This window comes from Crocuta crocuta, unplaced genomic scaffold, assembly GCF_008692635.1.
Source record: "Crocuta crocuta isolate KB4526 unplaced genomic scaffold, BGI_CrCroc_1.0 scaffold262, whole genome shotgun sequence".
Lineage (NCBI taxonomy): Eukaryota > Metazoa > Chordata > Mammalia > Carnivora > Hyaenidae > Crocuta > Crocuta crocuta.
The window spans coordinates 516,470-536,197 of NW_027528869.1; the positions used below are offsets into that span (position 1 = coordinate 516,470).

Genomic DNA, 19,728 nt, shown 5'->3' on the forward strand with positions numbered 1-19,728 from the left:
CGAAGGGGAGGGGCAAAGAGAAAACCAGAACATCCCAAGTGTGCTGTCCACTACAGCGTAGCAAACCGTGAGATCGTGACCTGAGCTAAAATCGAGAGTCAGAGGCTTAGCCCACTGAGCCCCCAAAAGCGGTGGCCATTTTAAAGGAAAGTTGGGTATGGAGTTCTTGGGCAGATCCTTTGAGCGAACATCAGGAGAGAGGCATTCATAGAAAAAGTAAAACAGCATTTTTCCTCCAGTCCAAAGCCATGTGGTTTATTGGGGGTGGGGACCATGCGGGCTCTGATGGGTAGGAGGGGCCCCGTGCCCCAGTCCTCAGCAGTGATGAGCGAAGGATGCCTGTGCTGATCTGGCAAGCTCTCCACCGCAGTCTCTGCTGGGCGAGCTGTAAGGCCAGGCAGGCCTGGGCAGACACTAAGCGATGCCCTCCACCGAGCCCTGCTCCAGCTCTGCAGGCTGAAGCGCCGCCACCACCATCCTCACCTGGTCTTCAGGGAGGGCTTGCGCTGCCATGGGCTGTACTTCTCCACCCGGGTGTGGATTCCATGTGCCTCTGCAGATGGACCTGCTCCGCGCACGTGAACTTCCTCGTCGCTTTGGGCCTTCTGATACGCACGCGCAGCTGCTCCACTACTTGGAAGGTCTTCCCCCAGGTGTGGCAGAAGTGGGACCGACCCTCCTGGTGGCCGCTGGCCATATGCCTCAGCAGGATCCCTTTTAGGTGAAGCGTTGCTTACCAAACTCACACCCGAAGGGCCTCTCGCCCATATGGGTACGGTTGTGCTTGTCTGGTCTGGCTTGGGGACAGAATGTCTTGCCATAGAGGTGGCACTGGAAGGGCTTCTCGCCTGTGTGCTTGCTCAGGTGCCAGTTGAGAGTGCCCTTCTGGATAAAGGCGTGGCTGCAGAATTCACAGACACACGACCTCTCCTTCCTGTGCTTGGCCTTCATGTGCATCTGAGGGCAATTTCTGCTGGAGCCCCCACTCCTTGCACACCAACAGCTTCTCCCCACATGCTTAAAAGCCTCATGCAGCTGCAATTCTCCTGGGACAAGAAGCATTTGGCTCACACGGGACAGGCATGGAGCTTGGCAGCTTGGTGCAGCTTGATCACATAGCTCTTCCACTCCTCCCTAGTGAACTGCTGGGTGCAGGAAGAACCCATGAGCACATCTCCCCAGTGGGGGGACGCCAGATGCAGCTGCCGCTCCAGGCTCTGATGGAAGATCTCCCAACACACCGAGCCCAGGAAGACCTGCTTCCAGCTGCTCATATACTTTCCGGCTTCATGCTCCGAGAGTTTCTCCTGTTCCAAAAACCCATGCACACATTTGGGACATTGGAAGAATTTCTCCTCAGTGTGTTTCTTGCTGTCAAATTTTAGATGATAGTTTGCTAAGGAACTTTTTGGCAGGAAAAGGAAGCTCTGAGTGGCCTTCTTTCATCTGTTTCTTACCTGCCTTCAATTCAAAATAATTAATATGCCAACGTGTCAGATTTTGAGGTGACAAATTACGATTTCTTTCAAAGGAATATAGATACTTTCTAGGATTATAGGGGCTGGGTGTCTGTTTTTATGGTACAGAGTGGAGTGAGGGGGGCAGCACCTAGAAAAAGGATTTCAAGCCTAGTGAAAAAAATCGTGTGTGTGTGTGTGTGTGTGTGTGAGAGAGAGAGCTGACGGGGAAATCAGGATAGAATCGCAGTCAGAGGAAGATGATGGCATAATGTGTGCTATAGAATGCTTGGCCTCCCTAGTTGAAACATATAAAGAAGGACACCTTAGTGGCTCAATTGGTTGAGCCTCTGACTTTGACTCAGGTCATGATCTCGTAGTTGGAGAGTTCGAGCCCCACCTTGGCCTCTCTGCAGTCAGCAAGGAGCCCACTGCAAATACTCTGACCCCCTCTCCCTCCGCCCCTGCCTATGTCTCTCTCTCTCTTTCTCAAAAAGAAATAAAACATTAAAAATATCAGCATCATTAACTATATATATAACGAAATTCACAACATATACAGGAGACCTGCTTAGAATTACCGAATCCTTAATATACTGCTTCTAGCCCAGAATCTTTTCTGTTTACAGTTGCTTGATAAATATCTTGCTACAAAACTCTTAATTCTTTACCCGATTTTAGGATAAAAGAGGTATGCACACATCTGGAATTATGAAGACAGACTGAGTGAATGCACTTTGCAAAAGCAGGCTCAATCTAACTCACGAACAGATGAGAAGACTCTTAGCATTGTGCATATTGGCTGGGTCTCTGGATTTTTTAATCTGTTTACTTTATTATTGTTTTTGTTTTTGTCTTAAACATGAAAACTGCTTGTGCTTTTATTTCTAAACATCTATTATAAAAGTCTTACATTGCTCCTTTTAAAACACAATTATAAAAGCATTGCTTGTATCACCATTAAATTTATTATGTTTCAGTGATATTTTGTTCCTTGTACAATAGGAAGTTAACAGGCCTCATGAACTGTATCCAGAATACAAGTTGTATGGGTAGCATATTCCAACCTCTAAATGCCTTTCATGTCAGCATGAGAGATACCATCAGGCATTTGAAAGCTCCAGCCTATTTATAAAGATACCATCAAAAACTGCCTGATGTAGCTGACTTATGAATCAATTATCTGAACTACACCAAGTGATGTATCTATTCTGAATTTTAGAGTCATATATTTGAAGCTAAACTACAAACAGATAAACTATTCAGCAGCCTATCATGATTCTTATCTTCATGTTATATCTGTCAAATGTGTGGAGAAAAAAAGCAAAATCTGAGATTTTACAGGGACGCCTTTAAAAAGTAAATCACACACATACAAATTCTCTTACTCTCTCTCTAATGCACACACAGGCACACACACAGACACACACTTGGCAAACAAATTACTTGTGACCTGAGGGAAAATGAACACACAGATCAAAAAGTACAATTTAATTTTTTAAAGACAGTTTGTTTACTTATTTTGAGAGAGAAAGAGAGAGAACAGGGGAGGGACAGAGAGAGGAGGAGGGAGAGAGAATCCCAAGCAGGCTCCGCACTGTCAGTGCAGAGCCTGACACAGATCCTCATCTGTCAGACTCAGTGGCCCACGCAGGGCTTACACTCAGGGACCAGGAGATCATAACCTGAGCCAAAGTTGGATGCTTACCTGACTGAGCCACCCAGGTGCCCCGGAGCTGCCCGTATTTTATCTGCTGTGTTACTGTGTAAAAAGTGAAGCCGCGGATTAGGGAGCCACAGAGAAGACAAAATCAGCAGGATCAATGGTTGCTTATATGACAAAAGAGAAAGGAGGCCTGAGATGAGGCCTGGAACTTGAGGTGGATTGTGATGTTCTTCCCTGACATAAGCGAATACAGTAGAAAGAAAGAGACTATATTCAGTTTTGGATTATGAGTTTATGATGCCTCAGGAACATCCACGTAGGCACATCCAATAGGTAGATGAATACAACATTTTGGAGTCTGTGATACAAAACTCTCTAAGACTCTGCATTCAGAGATACAAATCTCTGAAGAGTCAGAGGCACACAGAAGAAACTCAAGGTCTTAAGGAGGGATGATAATATCCTAAGCCTTGAATACAGTGAGAAGAAAAGAAGGCTTCCAGCACACCTTAAGAGCACTAACAGGCAGAGAGGAGGAAGTACTGAAGAGTGTTACCACAAAATCTTTCCAAACTGGGTCTCTCTGAGAGTGAATGGAGACACTGGTAATAATTACTGTGAGGTGATGGGCATAAATGAGTTCTTGCCCAGGCCAGCCAGGACATAAAGCCTCCCTTCTCTAAAGAGACAAAGGGCTGGGCATTTTAAAAGGCAGGCAGAAAACCTGCCATCAGTGTTAGCACTGAATTCAGGAGCATTTACAACATCGCTGTAAGGCTTATGTGTGCATAAACATATTTGCTCTCAGGAAGCCCATGATTTCAGTCATGATCTCCGTCTTCCCAGTGTGTGCGCTGTGAGAGGGAAAAATCACTTACAGAGAGTTGTCTTCTCTGGCTTTCCGACGTATAATATTCTACGTAAAGATAAAAATTTACCTGGATTTAAATGATTATCTCATTGAAAGTTTCATCTCTTTTCTTTAGTGTTCTTCATTTGTTGTGAAGACTTACAATAACACATATTATTTTTTGAAAGGTGTTACAATATCTTCATTTTTGGAGACCCACTTAAGGAACCGTGATGAAGATTAGGCTGCCCCATTTGTCATCTGCGATCTGGAAATGATCTCATGTATACATCCCCTGGAAGAGTTCTACAGATGACTGATATCATCTATCGTTATTTATTTTTGCATTTATTTCAGAGAGCAACATTTTTACAATCCTGATTTCAAATTGTGGGTTAAGCCTTATTTCATTTTGGTATCCTGGTATGAACTTCCTGATATGATTTTCTTAGAATTAATGGAGACTTAATATTGTCAGGATCAGTTATGTCTCTTATTAGAAGAGGAACATCATCACTTAGTAACATCACTTAGTAACTTAGTAACTTAGTAACTCCTTAGTAAACATTTCCAGCACACTCTAGCCAAATAGGCTATTGTTTCTCCCTTCTCATTCCCTATAGTATTCGTGGTTATTCTTTCCCACATAGCACTTGGGCTTTTTTTTTTTTTTTTAAGAGAGAGAGAGAGAGGACAAATGGGGGAGAGGGGCAGAGAGAGAGGGAGAGAAAGAATCTTAAGCAGCTCCACACCTAGCACAGAGCCCCACACAGGACTCAATCCCACGACCGTGAGGTCACAGCCTGAGCCAAAATCAAGAGGTGGACGCTCAACCGACTAAGCCACCCAGGTGCCTCATCACTTGGACTATTTTATAATGCTCTCTTAACACATTAAATATTCTTTGTTCGTCATGCTTGCTTTATTCTATTATGAATATACTCAGGTTTTTATAAATATATACATGGAAATATTAACCTTTGGTATGTGTATTTTGTCCATAATATATTGTGAGGTCCATAATGGTGCAGGACATTAACATGCAGAGCTTAAGAACGTAATAAACATTCAAAAAACATTTATTGAAGGGATTAAATTTCAGAATTATTCAAGTATAGAATAATACCTTGTATAAAGAAGATACAGAAATTTTAAGCTGGCCTCATAACCTACCATGGTAGGTCATAAAACAACGCTTGATATTAAAATGCCCTGCTCTTTTTTTCTGCATTTGTTATTATTATTTCAGGGGATTTCCAAAATGGACTGTACCATCTTGGGCAATTGAATGAATCTTATCAAGAGATAGATGAAGTGATACTATTTACGAAAGTATTAGAAGTACCATGTAAACTTACTTTAATTATCAAAACATCTCACAAAGTAATTATAGCAACTTCTTCTAATTTAAAGTTTATTATATCCTTAGAAATATTGAAAAATGTAACAAAAGACATTGTATAGGTTTAGCTTTTAACAGAAACTGATCAGAAAGTATTCTATCTCACATATGTATTAAAACCAATGTAAAAATCTAGAGCTGCAAAAGAAATACAGTTAAAGATGAGTAGGAATATAATTAAAATTTAAATATTTGATATGTGATATAAAATAGACGAAATTTGTGAACTCCCAGGACATATTTCTTTTGATGTAACAAATGTGATGTCTTCAATGCTTAATGTCTCATTAATCAAAGGAAAATAAAAACAGCAGCTATTTCATATAAACTGAGTAGTTTCACAAAGAAGAAAATGTAAATAACCAAGGAACAGATCAAAAATAACTCAAGTTTCTAGTAATCAAAAATATTAAGATAAAAATACTGAAAAGATTCAGTCTGGTCTGTCACATGGGGTAAATGTGAAGATGAGAACAGTAGTGCAAAAACCAGGATAGTGAGGTTTGCATTTCCTGCACCTTGATGGTAGCATGCACATTTAGTAAACTCTACCGGAAATTAATTTGTCAGTAGGTGTCAACAGCTATGCATGAAAAATCTCGTTTTCTCTGTGTGCACGGCACTGTGTAGACTTAGTACATTTTATTAAAAAATAAAATCACATTAAAAAGGCAATAATGCTTTAGATAATGCCACATTATTTATTTTTTCTGACATAATTGCTTAATTATTATTAAATTTAGAGAATTCTTTTTGCCATCATATACTTAGTATTTCAGGATTCATTTTACAAATTGCTTTTATCTAATGGGACTAGTAGGAAATTTTAAGGTCTTCAACTAATTATCCAATTAATTTGTATTACTAATTTTTAGATGCATGTATTTAGCATAAATGTTATTTCTTATTTCAGTTTTATACAATAAAAAGTTCCACAAAGTGAATTATAAAATTATATCTCATGATTTTAACCATCGATGTGGTAATACTTTTTTGACATAATCATTTTAAATTGGTCATTTTATTTTGCAGGTATTAACACTTATTTAATGAATGTTCTGTAGTCATATATTTATGTTTTCTCAATGTTGTTATATACTGCTATTATCTGTGTTATTATACACATATTTTTCATAGCATTATTATATAAATAAGATAACATTCTAGAATAGAAGAAATGTCAAATGATTGCAATGTTTTAAGATTTTTGATACCTATTGCCAAATTACTTTCCAGGAAAGTCTTCCAACTTATACCATTTCTAGTACTATCGAAGGTATTAATAGTACCTTTGCTTGTCCATTATTTCTTTGGTTTTACAACATCTTCTGCATTTGGTCCTTAAGGGACCTTTTCTGACCACAAAATTCAGCTTCTATATTTGAGAATATTCATTCTGCTACGGAAGAAAGGAAAATGAATAGAATAACTTACATGCTAAACTGTGGTGCGGGTTAGAAAGATAGAGTAGGTCATATATCTGTGAATATAGAAGGGGATGGGAGAAAGCAGAAATACCTAACTAATATTCACAAGGCACTAAATATACATGAGGCACCTGGGACACTAAATATTCATGACATACTAAATATACATGAGATATTCAATATTCTTGCAGTCTGAATTCAGCCAACCTTTGACGACTGCCATCATGGCCCCATGAGTCCTCTGCCCTTGCAAGGAACATTCCAACCTCAGTTTTTGTCCTTGTCTCCATCCCATCGTCATAGCATGAACACTGCAAACCCAAGATTCAGGTAGTGCCCATTCAATTTAATTGCATTATATCCTAAGCCAGTTAAGCACCCATCTATTTCACTCTTCTTTGTGCTGTGCTCTCTAAATTAACTTAAGTCATTCCATTTGTTCCGTGAGCCTTTCCGTTCCCTCATCTCCGGGGTAGCTTGTCTGATGGCATACTAGTACTTGGAGGTTACCTTTGTATGAAGGTAATTTCTCACATGACACTTTTTTACCTTTCCACCAATACATTTAAATACTCTTAAATGCATTTTAAGCTTTATTAGGTGTTTTGTGTGCAGAATTTTAATAACATACAGTGTTAACCAATAGACAGAGATTTGGGAATAAATGTACTAATGGCTGTGTAAATGTACACAAGTGATCTTTCATCCAGTAATAATTAGTAATTATTCTGCAATGTTTGCAAATGTACAAAGTAATAGCAAAACTTTTTGTGTAAAGTAATAGCAAAACTTTTTTAATGTAAATATCTATTAAGAGGTAAAAGAAAACTCTGAAGCCATTAAAGAGATCTCAGAAAATATATGGCATTTAAAATAGAAGGTATAAAAGTGTGCATAGCATGATCCTAAATGTAGAGAAAGAAGACACAGCTTTACTCAACACACACTTTTATAAAATCTTATATGTTTGTGTATTTGTGTGTGTGTATGTACTAATGCCTAAAATTTTTCGGAAAAACACACAAGAAGGCCCATATACCTATGTAAATGAAGTGAAAGTCTGAAATGGAAATGAAGATCAGTATTTTATATTTTTTTGTCTACTGTTTGTTTTCTTATGGACTGCATGTACTATTAAAATGGTGATAAGAATAATAGATTTAATGTGTAAAGTAGTAGTTATAAGACCAGAGTCTGGAGTTAAGATGCCCCTAATTGTTTAGTTTCATGACTTTGGGCTGGTTACTCAAAATCTCTCATGGAAAATGTCAATAAAAATGGTACTTAATTCCATAGAATTGTTAGCTCAGAAAAAAAGTTAAGAAGTGATTGACACCTGACAAACATCTAATAATAATAATATTGTTATTTTATAGAATGTAATATGATATAATTACATTTTATATTCCTCAGAGAAATATGACATTGTAATGTCTCTTCCCTTGATAAACTTTAATGTAGAAATAAAAAAACGGTGGCGTAAAGACAAAATATAATTGTAGCTTGAATTTGGCAGGTGTAGTTGAAGGAAAGGAATTAAGGAAAGAAGAAGGAAAAAAGAAAAGAAGGAAGGCAAAAGGGAGGAAGGAAGGAAGGAAGGAAGGAAGGAACTATATTTTTAGCAGGCAGGGTACTAGATCCTAATGTTATCACTAATATATAATTTTGGACAAGTCACTCACTTTTTTATTCGGTTAAGAAATATATAGCATAAATCTATATTTTAACAAACTTTTAAGTGTAGAGTACAGTGTCGGTAACTAAAAGCACAATATTGGGGCGCCTGGGTGACTCAGTTGGTTAAGCATCAGACTTTGGCTCAGGTCATGATCTCACTGCTTGTGAGATCAAGCCCCACATCGGGCTCTGTGCTGACAACTCAGAGCCTGGATTCTGCTTTGGATTCTGTGTCTCCCTCTCTCTCTGCCCTTCCTCTCTCTCTCTCTCTCTTTCTCTCTCTCTCTCTCTTTCTCTCTCTCTCAAAATGAAAAAATGTTTAAAAAATTGAAAGCACAATATTGTACAGGTGATTTTTAGAACTTGCTCATCTTGGAAAAGTCATTATTTTTATAAGATTTTTTCCTATATCTCATGGCAGTTCTGGGCATTAAGAATACCAGTAATGAGAGTATGTTTTGAATGGCAGAACGCACTATAGAAGAGTACGGAATTTGAGTATTTTAGTCATCATATTCTTGACTTTCTGTTGGTGTACCAGAGTCAGCTGCTTAATAGCAGTTTTGAAGATTGATAAAACACTTCATCCTCACTCTGCAGTGGTATGACTGCTATAGTAGTGAATGGATGATTGCATTATGTGTAGTTAAAGGTGACAGTGTTTGCAAGGAAGTTTCATTTTGGATATATCCATACATAAGACAGAATAAACCATGCTAGAGGCCTTCTTTGTTACTATTGAATTATCAGAAAGCATGCAAAATGTGTTAGCTGCTACTCCTAGAAGAATCTCATGGCATATGTATTTGATACAGGGATTAAGAAGCACATAGGAGAGTGTACCCACTGCTTTGACAAGTGAGGGTGAGAAGCTATGGGTAATGGATGGCTGTCTCAGCTTGGGAAGAATAATTCTCTGTTATTTAGAATGAAACTCTTTTCTCTTCCTAGGCCTCAGTGTTCTTTCATCCTTTCAAACTGAGATAGGGACCACATACTTATGTAGTAGAATTAAGATTACAAGACCCTTGGATCAAGGGGAAATCTTTTATAAAAGTACTCACTGATCACAACCATAAAAGAGATAAACACCTACTGTGGTTGCCACAAAATGAACTATATCAACCAATAATTTAACTGCAGTCTTGAAATAAGAGTGGTTTTATTATTAATGGAACATATATTTCTTTAAGAATTGAGAGCTTGGAATTAAAAAAAGAGCAGATACCCTAGCTCTTATGTAATCTATACACTCACCAGGTTTTAATTAAAATCTTATGTACATATCCCTTGCAAAAAGTATTTTTGTGGTAGCTATTGCATGTATGTTTGCTAGTTTATGGTTTCACTCATAGGAGGGCCTCACAGCGTCACTAGTTCCTTAGAGAAATACCTTGACATAAAGGTCATTAGCCTCACAAGGAGGGAGACATAGTGAGTTACAGAAGCAACTGCAAATTTTAGATAAAGAACAGATTACATGCATGTGTGGTTCTCTCGCATAGTAATAAGAAACCCTTGACAGTCTCTTAAATTCCTACCAACTGAGGTCATAGTTGGGGCTACTCATGGGTATACATGAGCCTGCAAGAAGGAATCATGTCACCTCTAGTATAGAAGAGGAACGATTGAGAAAATAGGCACCATGGCATCTGACCTATTCTCAAAAAATTCACTGCCAGTGGAAACACACACAGCTGATACATTAGGTCTACTGTTGGTATAGGTGATAACGCCATCTTGAGACTCAATTTAGCACCTACGTTCAAAAGAGTCATCAGTTTAGAGTCTATAAAGTACTGAAAAGCAATATTTTTTTTCTAAAATTTCTTAAATAAGTTGGCAAACAAATTCTCAGATAAAAGAAATTCTCAGGTATACGACCTGGCACAGAGCCAAATATGTTAAAAATTCACATATTTTTGCTAACCTCCTTGAAGCCCTAAATATTACAGAAGTCCCCAGTACTGACTAACCTTTCGGATTTTTCTTTTTTTTTTCTTTCTTCTCTCTCAAAACACTAATTCCAACTTTATAATATTATTCCTTCTTTCTTTTATATTATTTTGTAGATTGATTTAATCACTCTCTGATAAGGCAAACTCATCATTATCCATTATCACAAATGACTCAATAGTTTCAGCTAGAAATTTCCTTATGAAACAAAGTGAGGGGTAGGGCACTGGGGGGTCTCAGTTGGTTAAGCGGCAGATACTAGATTTTGGCCCAGGTCATAATCTCATGGTTCCTGAGTTCAAGATCCAAGTTGGGCTCTGCACTGACAGTGTGGAGCCTGTTTGGGATTCTCTCTCTCTCTCTCTCTCTCTCAAAATAAATAAACTTAAAAAAAAATCAACAAAGCGAGGGAGGAAAAAGTTTGCACTTTAGCCATGACATAATAGCGGTATAAAAATGTCTTGGGACTGTAAGTTTTCTCTTCTTTTGGTTTCCTTTCCTTTCTTCCCTTTAATTTTCTATTCTTTCCCCCCTTTCCTTTGCTCATTTTCTTTATGTCTTCTTTTCTTTATTGTTTTGTCCTTGTGTAGATCACAGAAGATTTCACAGGAGTGAAATTGTAAATTAGCCATCACTTAAAATAACGCCAATAATCCTTACCATAGCCTGAAATGCTCTCTACATTACCTTCCCCGGGCCGACTTACTGGACCTCATCTAGTTACAGGATGCAAAGCCCCTGAGAAGGAACTGCAGTCAATTCTTGGTGTTAATTGCGGGTGGTAGTAAATACTGTTGTCATAGAATTCCACCAAATAAACCCAAAGCACACGCACACTCCCTCTTCTCTGTGTGTGTCTTTCTCTTTCTGTCTCCGCTCCACTTCTCTTAGTTCATCCATCATTCATTCCTGATGGATGCTTCTTAAGAGTAAATGGACCATATATAAAACCGAAAGAAAAAAATGTGAAAAAAATACACAAACGATCCTTGGATTTCTGGGATCTAGAAAGCTGCTTCACAGGAGGGCCGTGAAGATAATGAGGCTGTTTTTTGGCACTCATTTTCCCTGTGTTCTTTGAAACTTTCCACCTTCTACTTGTCTGTGTTACTTTTACATGTAATGCTTACTGGGTGGAAGAATTTAGACACACCTCCTTTCAAATTAGAGCCTCACACTTACCAGCCATAAATTGCCTTTCTTTGTTGCCGTTGTCACATATCGAAAATAAAAATAACAATGTCTGTTTCATAGGCTTGGAGGCATTAAGTCAGAGAGTGTATGTAAAGTACTTCATGTACTGTAGAGCGAACAAAAACCAGTCAATACATGTTTCTTACCTCCTCACTTACTTTTCCTTATTAGAATATATTTTTCTGAAAGGGTCTAATATCAGGAAGCTACACTCAAGGGAGAAGTTTTGTCAGTGAATTGCTTGTCCTGAGAGACTTCAAATTTTAAGCTTTCTAAGTAATAGAAAAGTAACCAATTTATTCTATATTAAAGGGGATTCTAAAATGTTTGAGCTGGTAGAATTGAGATATAATTTCTTTCAGTGACTCTTATGTGTTGGAGAGGATGATAATACTTGAGTATTTGGTTCTATTAGTCACAAAGCTTCTTTCACTGTATTCGTGTCAATAAAATCATTTAAATATATGAAACATGAAAGAAAAGTGAAACATTATGGTTTCCAAATCTTTACCTGGTTAGAGATGACCAACATCTTAATATCAGTTTTATTTTACACACAATGATGTTTTATATCCTGCACTAGATATCATAGGAACCATTAATCTCCATTTCTAATAAAACTTCATAACTAGTTAAGTGCAGTTGTTAAATAATTTCTTTTTATAGTAAAAGCTTTTACAATTAACAAGCCAGACACTGATTCAAGTCATTATCAATTTCTCTGTGATGATTATAGCTTCCATAATAATCTGCACTCTATTAACATGGATTCAGCTGCACTTTAAAGAGCAGCGTCATTAGCTCTGGTTTCACAAAAAGATGAGAAATAAGTTGACTTTTAAGTTCACAGAGTCTCAGAGTTGCAAACTAACACCAAAGCTCTCGGACCAAAGACACAGACAGACAATACTGTGTTTAATTTTGAGTATGGCTCTTCTTTTGTTCTGAAACCAACTTTGAGGGCTTGCACCCATTAATATTTTTTACAGTTGTCTATTTCTCATTTAGATATCAAATTGGAACAAAGTGATACCTAAAAACTCATGCAGTTACACAGCAGAAAAATCAGTTAGTTATAATTCATATTTATCATCCAGAGAGGAAAAAGCTTCCCAAAAGGAAAGCCCAAGGTGTAACAGTGATGCATCAGATACGCTGTAAATGTGGTTGAGTCTAGACAAATAAGGAGAATGTAAAACAATAATGATATTATATAAATGGACTAGATGAAAGTTCAAAACACAGCTAAAAATTCTAGAAAAGAGCATGCCTTTCCAGCAGAAAATGAAAGAAAACTATTAACTTCATATATCGTTACATATACATGTATAATTCTATGGTAGAGACTTTTAGCTCCTATGATGAGAGAGTAGCTATCAGTGGATCAGCATTCCCATCTAGTATAGATAAAAACAAACATAAAATAAAATAAAAATGAATGAAACACACACAAAGTAAAATACAGAAAAAAAATCTGTTTGAAGGAAGTAGATAGTTGCTGGAGTAAAAAGAACAAGAGAGAATTCTGAAGGGAGGAAAACTCAGAGATAAGGGATGGCTTCTTCACACTTAAAGCCTGGGGCATCTGCTAGACTCAGGCCTTTGAAGCAGCTGGATGAGAAAGGACAGGGACAGCAGAAGAATTATGGATGGAAATTTAGAGATTCAAGTACATAGCTAATTTTCCTGCAGTATCTTTGCTAAATGCTGAGGCCGCATGGAGGGCAGGGCTAAAAGTTTAGCAGAAAAAGTTTGAAGAACATAAGATAGTGTTCACCATTTTCATGGGGATAGAGAGTGGAGGTTTTTACTGATAGAAGAAAGATGCACAGGATACATACTATTCTTAGTTAAGAGCAAAAACCCAGAAGCACTATAAATCAGAGATGGATTGAGCCTTACAAGAACTTCAACCCAGTTTTGATTTATCATCTTGTCTTGTAAGATTAAGATGATTAGACACTTCTCTCTCTGAACTGTGAAATGAGAGTTTTTCTAGATACAGAAAATAACTTATGAAAAATATTATACAAACTACGATTGTTTTTTAGAAACACACTGTTTGGAATTCAATCAAAGGTATCTATTGAATATAAGATCACAGAGTGATTGAAGTAATAAGACAGAAAACAACAAATCATGAAAACACTAATTAGAAGAAAGCTAAACACCAGACAAAGAGGACTTAAGAAAAGAAGGCTTTAAACTGTTATATATGTATAACACAGTTCAAACTTTGAAGGATAAAATGACAGGAAACAAACAAAAAGAGACAGACAAATGCACAATCATACTGGAAGATGGTAATAAACAAACGAAAAATGAGGAAATATGTGGAAGACTTTATTAAAATGAAGGAATTCAAACTATTACATGTACAGATAGTGTGTGGATTCTTTTCAAGAACATATATTGTACTTCCCCAAGTTAATTTATTTAAAAACCTAATTTAAATTATTGAGAGCATGGTCTCTGACTATAATGAAATTGACCAAAGAAATAATAAAAAAATTATCAATTGCTCAGAAATGAAACAAAATACCAGTAAATAACTGAGGGGTCATTGAAGGAACTGTAATAGAAGTTGGAAAAAAGTTAAAGCAAATGGAATGATGATATGACTCTTAAAATAATTCTAATGTCACAGTCTAAGTGCACTAAGGAGCACTTCCTAAGTTTCTGGGGTCAATTAAGCCTGACAAAGGAATTTAAAAGAAGACAATTACTAACAAATGTTGCTGAGCAAAGTAAATGCAAATAAATCTCAACAAAAGAATAGTAATAAAATTTAGAAAAATATGCGTGTATATTTAAAGTATATATATATAATGTATGAATGTGTATACATATAATGTATATATAATGCTTTATATATATATAATGTATGAACACTTCCTTAAAATCTACTATATATGTTTATACACACACACAAATACATGAAGCACTAACAAACTAAGGTTTATTGTAGGATTGAAAGGTTGGTTTATCATTAGAAAAAATAGTCCACACAGTTTATCACATTTTTAAAAAGGACCAAACTTGATCAATCAACTTGATAGTTACAGAAAAGATAGTTGAGAGGCACCTGGGTGGCCAGTGGGTTAAGCATCTGACTTCAGCTCAGGTCATGATCTCATGGTTCATGAGTTCAAGCCCCATGTTGGTCTCTGTGCTGACATAGCCTGAAGTCTGCTTTAGATTCTGTGTCTCCATCTCTTTCTGCCCCTTCCCAATCACACTTTGTCTTTCTCTCAAAAATAAATAAACATTAAAGAAAGGAAAAAATAATTGACAAAATCCAATATACTTTCTACAGTGTATTGTCCAAAAAAAATCCACACAAAAAAAACTTCTAACAATCAGGAGTAGAAGGATACTTCCTTGATATGAAAGAAAATTTCTACAAATAACTTGTACAAAACAGAAATATATATTTGGTGAAGACTTATTGAAAATAAAGGAAACTGCTCTTGCTATTACTGAATATTGATTTGAACCATGTCTATACACAAAAAGTCATGAACAAGAATACTTATAACAGCAATATTCTCAATAGCCACAAACCTGAAATCACTTCCAATGTTCAAATATACTGGAATGTATAAATCATGGTCTATTCATTCAATAGAATAGGGTACCATAATAACAATGAATAAACCACATTTACCCACAATGACATGAAAGGGTGATTACCCATAATAACATACAGCGATGACATGGAGGAATCTCACAAATATAATTTGAGTGAGTGGAACGTAACACAAAGTGTACACACATATTATACACATTATATGCTGTTGTAAGTGAGGAGAATGCATAAACTTGGGTGATATAGCTGGAAGACAATAAAAGGGATTTGGGGGGATTGGGTAATAAATTCATCCGTTCAATAAAAAATAAACTTTTTTATCTGGGTGGTTACATTATGGCTTCATTTCTGAAAATTCATCAAGCTGTATGCTATTACACTATATATTTTCCGTGTGACTGTTTATTTAAATTAAATTTATTAAAAATAACAGAAAATAGGGATTCTGAAGGAATAGTGTTAAATCCCAAATGCATCAGATTTATAGGCTAATTTTGTTTTGTAAAAGCGAAAGAGAAAAGATAATCAGCACACTTATTTGGTGTAATTATTCTACATAAGAAGAAACTGCTTCTTTTGATCCTGTCTCTTATGTATGTATAAGAATATGTAAACGTATATGTATATATGAATGCATATGTATATGAATATGTAAATGTATATGTATATCTCTTTCTGGTGTACAGATCATACCTCATTTCTGTGGGAAAAAAATGCCATTTTAAGATGAGGGCAACCCATTTACTGTAATCAAATCATAATTCAAGTTTATATCTGAAATCTATTTACTCCAGCAAGATGGATGCTGCTGCTTGTGAATTTCAAACTATTTAATATTAGCCTCAATGCATTTCTCAGTAGCTGGCCTTGGAACATGAAGCAATGTTTTCTTTTGCCAGTACTCACAACAGACTATGCAAAATTTAAGTAGAAAATTTTTAAAGAAATTTCATCTCAAACCATCCTGTTCTTTATTCCTTCTCAATGTAATGTCTTAACATAGTATATACTAGAAAGAAAACTTAAAAAATAGACACACATGTGTGTATATGTATGTTCAGCAGTAGAAAGTTATTTTCTTCTGTATTCTAATTGAAAAATAATTTATATATAAAAGCAATAATGGCAGCCATTAATGTATTTCTTTGTCTTTTTAGAATAACCTGAAATATACTGGACTTTCAAAAAATAAGATGTTATACACTTTAATCAAAATACGTATTTTGACAGTCGTTAACCTACCATACTAAATCTTAATCTAATAAAATATTCAAAGCATGTGTAAAAAAGCTTAATAACAATGAAATGTTTTCCTTCAAAAGTTCTCCTTAACAATAAGAACTAACCATGTAGTAAATCTATTTTACCAATCCTATTCTATTTCTTGCCTTTATTCATATTTCATTAATTTTCTCTGTATATATCATGAATATATACAATAGTTATTAACACATTTTCAAATAAGCAAATTAAAAGTTATATTCACAGATATTTCATATTTTTAAAAGTACTATTATGTTTTTATAATAATGTTTAAAAATGATTATGAAAAAATCCAGAAGTTCATTATGTCTTCCACAATAAATTATGATTAGCACTTCTATTTATGTTATGTGTAATTAATTATACTAAAGATATATTATTCTGAATATTTGTAGAGTATTCTGAATAGGGATAGGTAGAATAATATGATGACATATTGTGAGGGGATATCCTTCATATTTTTCCCAGGCCACTTTGCTCATTAAAAATGCTTATTGATAAAATAGGGTAGAAATAGCTGTCAGAGAAAACTCCAGTATTCAACACTATTTGTATATGAGAAGAAAATACTCATAAAAATTATAATGCCACAGAGTGAAAAAAATAAGTATATTTATTTATACTGGTAGGGGTTCACAGATTTTTCAGGATTTTAGACCTCTTTCATGGAGACACATAGAGACACTTACGGATTTTAAACAATATGCTAAAATGATAAGCTGGTATTTATGGGGGTTTTTCCCCTTGCAAAGTGACAAGTATTTTAACGATCTATATGACTGAACTAAAAATGTATTTCAATGATAATATTAATTTTATAGATTAAATTAAATTTATGTTTGTGGAAAAAGTATTAAAAGGTCAATGATAGGTTTATGCACTAGAGGGCGGAACATAGTGAAGACGGACATTCTTATTGATCCATAGACTAAAAAAGTTTCTATCAAAATTTATGCAAGTTTTTTTGTAGTTATAGGCAAGCTTTTGGCAAATTTATATTGCAAGAGAGGCTCTAGAATAGGTAGAACAATTTTCAAAAAGAGGAATAAAGTGAGAAGAGTGACTCTCCATGAAGCTGGGGCTTACCAAATAGCTAGAAGGATGACGACAATGTGGCATCTTGGCAGAGAGAGACAAGGGGCCAATACAACCTAACGGAGAGCGCAGAATAGAACCATAAAATACGTTCCATTGATTTTCGACAAAGATGAAAAAGCAGTTCAAAGTGGCAAAGAGCCTTTTCAACAAATAATGTTACACCAAATGGGGGTCCATAAGAAAAAAAGAACAGAACCTCAACACAAGCCTCACACCTTATACAAAAATGAACTCAAAATGGATCATGAACGTAAAGGTAAAACAAAAAAACAGTACATTTTCTAAAAAAAAAAAAAATAGGAAAAATCTTTGGGATCTATGGCTAAGCAAACAGTTTTAGACTTGTTACCAAATGTACAATCCATAAAAGGAAAATCTGATAAATTGGATCTCAGCAAAATTAAAAAGCTCTGCTCTGTTACAAGAAAAGACAGAAGAATATATTTTCAAGTCACATATCTGACAAAAAAATCCTTTATTCTATACTATATAAAGAATTCTCAAATGTCAACATTAGAAAACCAAATATTCTAATTAGAAAATGGGTAAAAGATACACACAGACATTTCCCAGAGAATATATACAGATGGAAAACACACATTTAAAAATATGCTCATCATTGGAGATTAGAAAAAGGCAAAATGAAATCATTTAGCATTTACAAAATAGAGAATAGAAGAGAGCTACACAATACACAAGAGAACTCTTAAAAGGTCTTTAGAAAAAGGAGTACCCGGGTGGCTCAGTTGGTTAAGCGTCCAACTCTTGGTTTCAGTTCAGGTCATGGGTTCGTGGGTTCAAGCTCTGCTTCAGGCTCTGTACTGACAGCTGTATAGATTGCTTGGGATTTTCTGTCTCTCTCTCTTCCCTGATTACTCTCTATCGCTCTCTCTCAAAATAAATACACACTTTTAAAAAAAGTTTAAAAAAAAGTGTTTAGAGGCAGTCAGCAGAGCACTGATTGATTCATATGTGTGGGAAAACTATTCAGAGCTAATCCCAGCATGGAACTTAAGAATATTGGTAGTAATATGGGGCACCTAGGTGGCTCAGTCGGTGAAACCTCCAATTCTTGATTTCGGCTCAGGTCATGATCTCACAGTGATGGAATGAGAGCCCTGCTGATTCCACACTCAGCACGGAGCCTGATTGGGATTCTCTCTTTCTTTTTCCTCTGCCACTATGTCTCTCCCTCCCTTCTCTCTCTCTCTCTCTCAAAATAAATAAAATAAACATAAAAGGAATATTTTTAGAAACAAAAAAAAAAAGAATCTAGCACCTAACAAAGTAAAATCCACAATGTCTGGCATCTAATTAAAAATGATCAGGTATGCAAAGATACAAGAAAATGGAGGTGGCTCAGTTGGTTAAGCGTCTAATTCTTGATTTTGTTTCAGGTCATGACCTGTGTGCTGACAGCACAGATTCTGCTTGGGTTTCTCTCCCTCCCTCTCTCTCTCCCCCTCTCCCACTATCGCTCTCTCTCTAAATATAAAGAAATAGACATTTTAAAAAATTTCAGGAAAGCATAAGCCTTAAAAGAGGAGGAAATACCAAGCAATTAAGACTGAGAACTGACATGCATGTTAGATTTAGTAGAAAACAGTTATGTTAAAATACTTAAGTAGAGATATAGATGAGATAATAAAAAGACCTTCTGAGATTACAAATCCACTGTGTGTCATTGAGAGCAGATCTGACATTGAAGGAGAAAAGAATTAGAGAACTTGAAGACATAACTACAGAAATCTTCCAAAATGAAATACTCAGAGAAAAACAAAAAGTAAAATTGTAAAAATGGACTTTGGACAACTTCAAGAAACCTATATATGTATAAAGGTGAATCCCAAAAGAAAGGAGAGAACAAGAAGGCAGAAAAAATATTTGAGAAATAATAGCTACAAATTTTCCAAATTTGTTAAAATATATAAACTCATGTTTTCCAAGAAGCTCAATAAATCCTAAGCACAGAGACATAAAGAAAAAAATTAAACAACGTACATAATCAAATTGTTCAGGATGAGTGATAGAGAATTTTAAAAGCAGTCTGAAGGAAAAAAAAATCATATTACTTACAGAAAACAGAGCTAAAAATGACAGAAGATTTCTTACTGGGAACAGTATAAGCAAGAAGAAATTGAAGCAACAT

The 19,728-nt window shown here is 35.7% G+C and overlaps 1 pseudogene; it reads right to left on the bottom strand.

Annotated features, from left to right (window-relative positions):
• Positions 1-414: 414 nt before the first annotated feature.
• LOC144225240 (uncharacterized) overlaps positions 415-19,728 on the bottom strand; it is a 38,764-nt pseudogene continuing 19,450 nt past the window's right edge.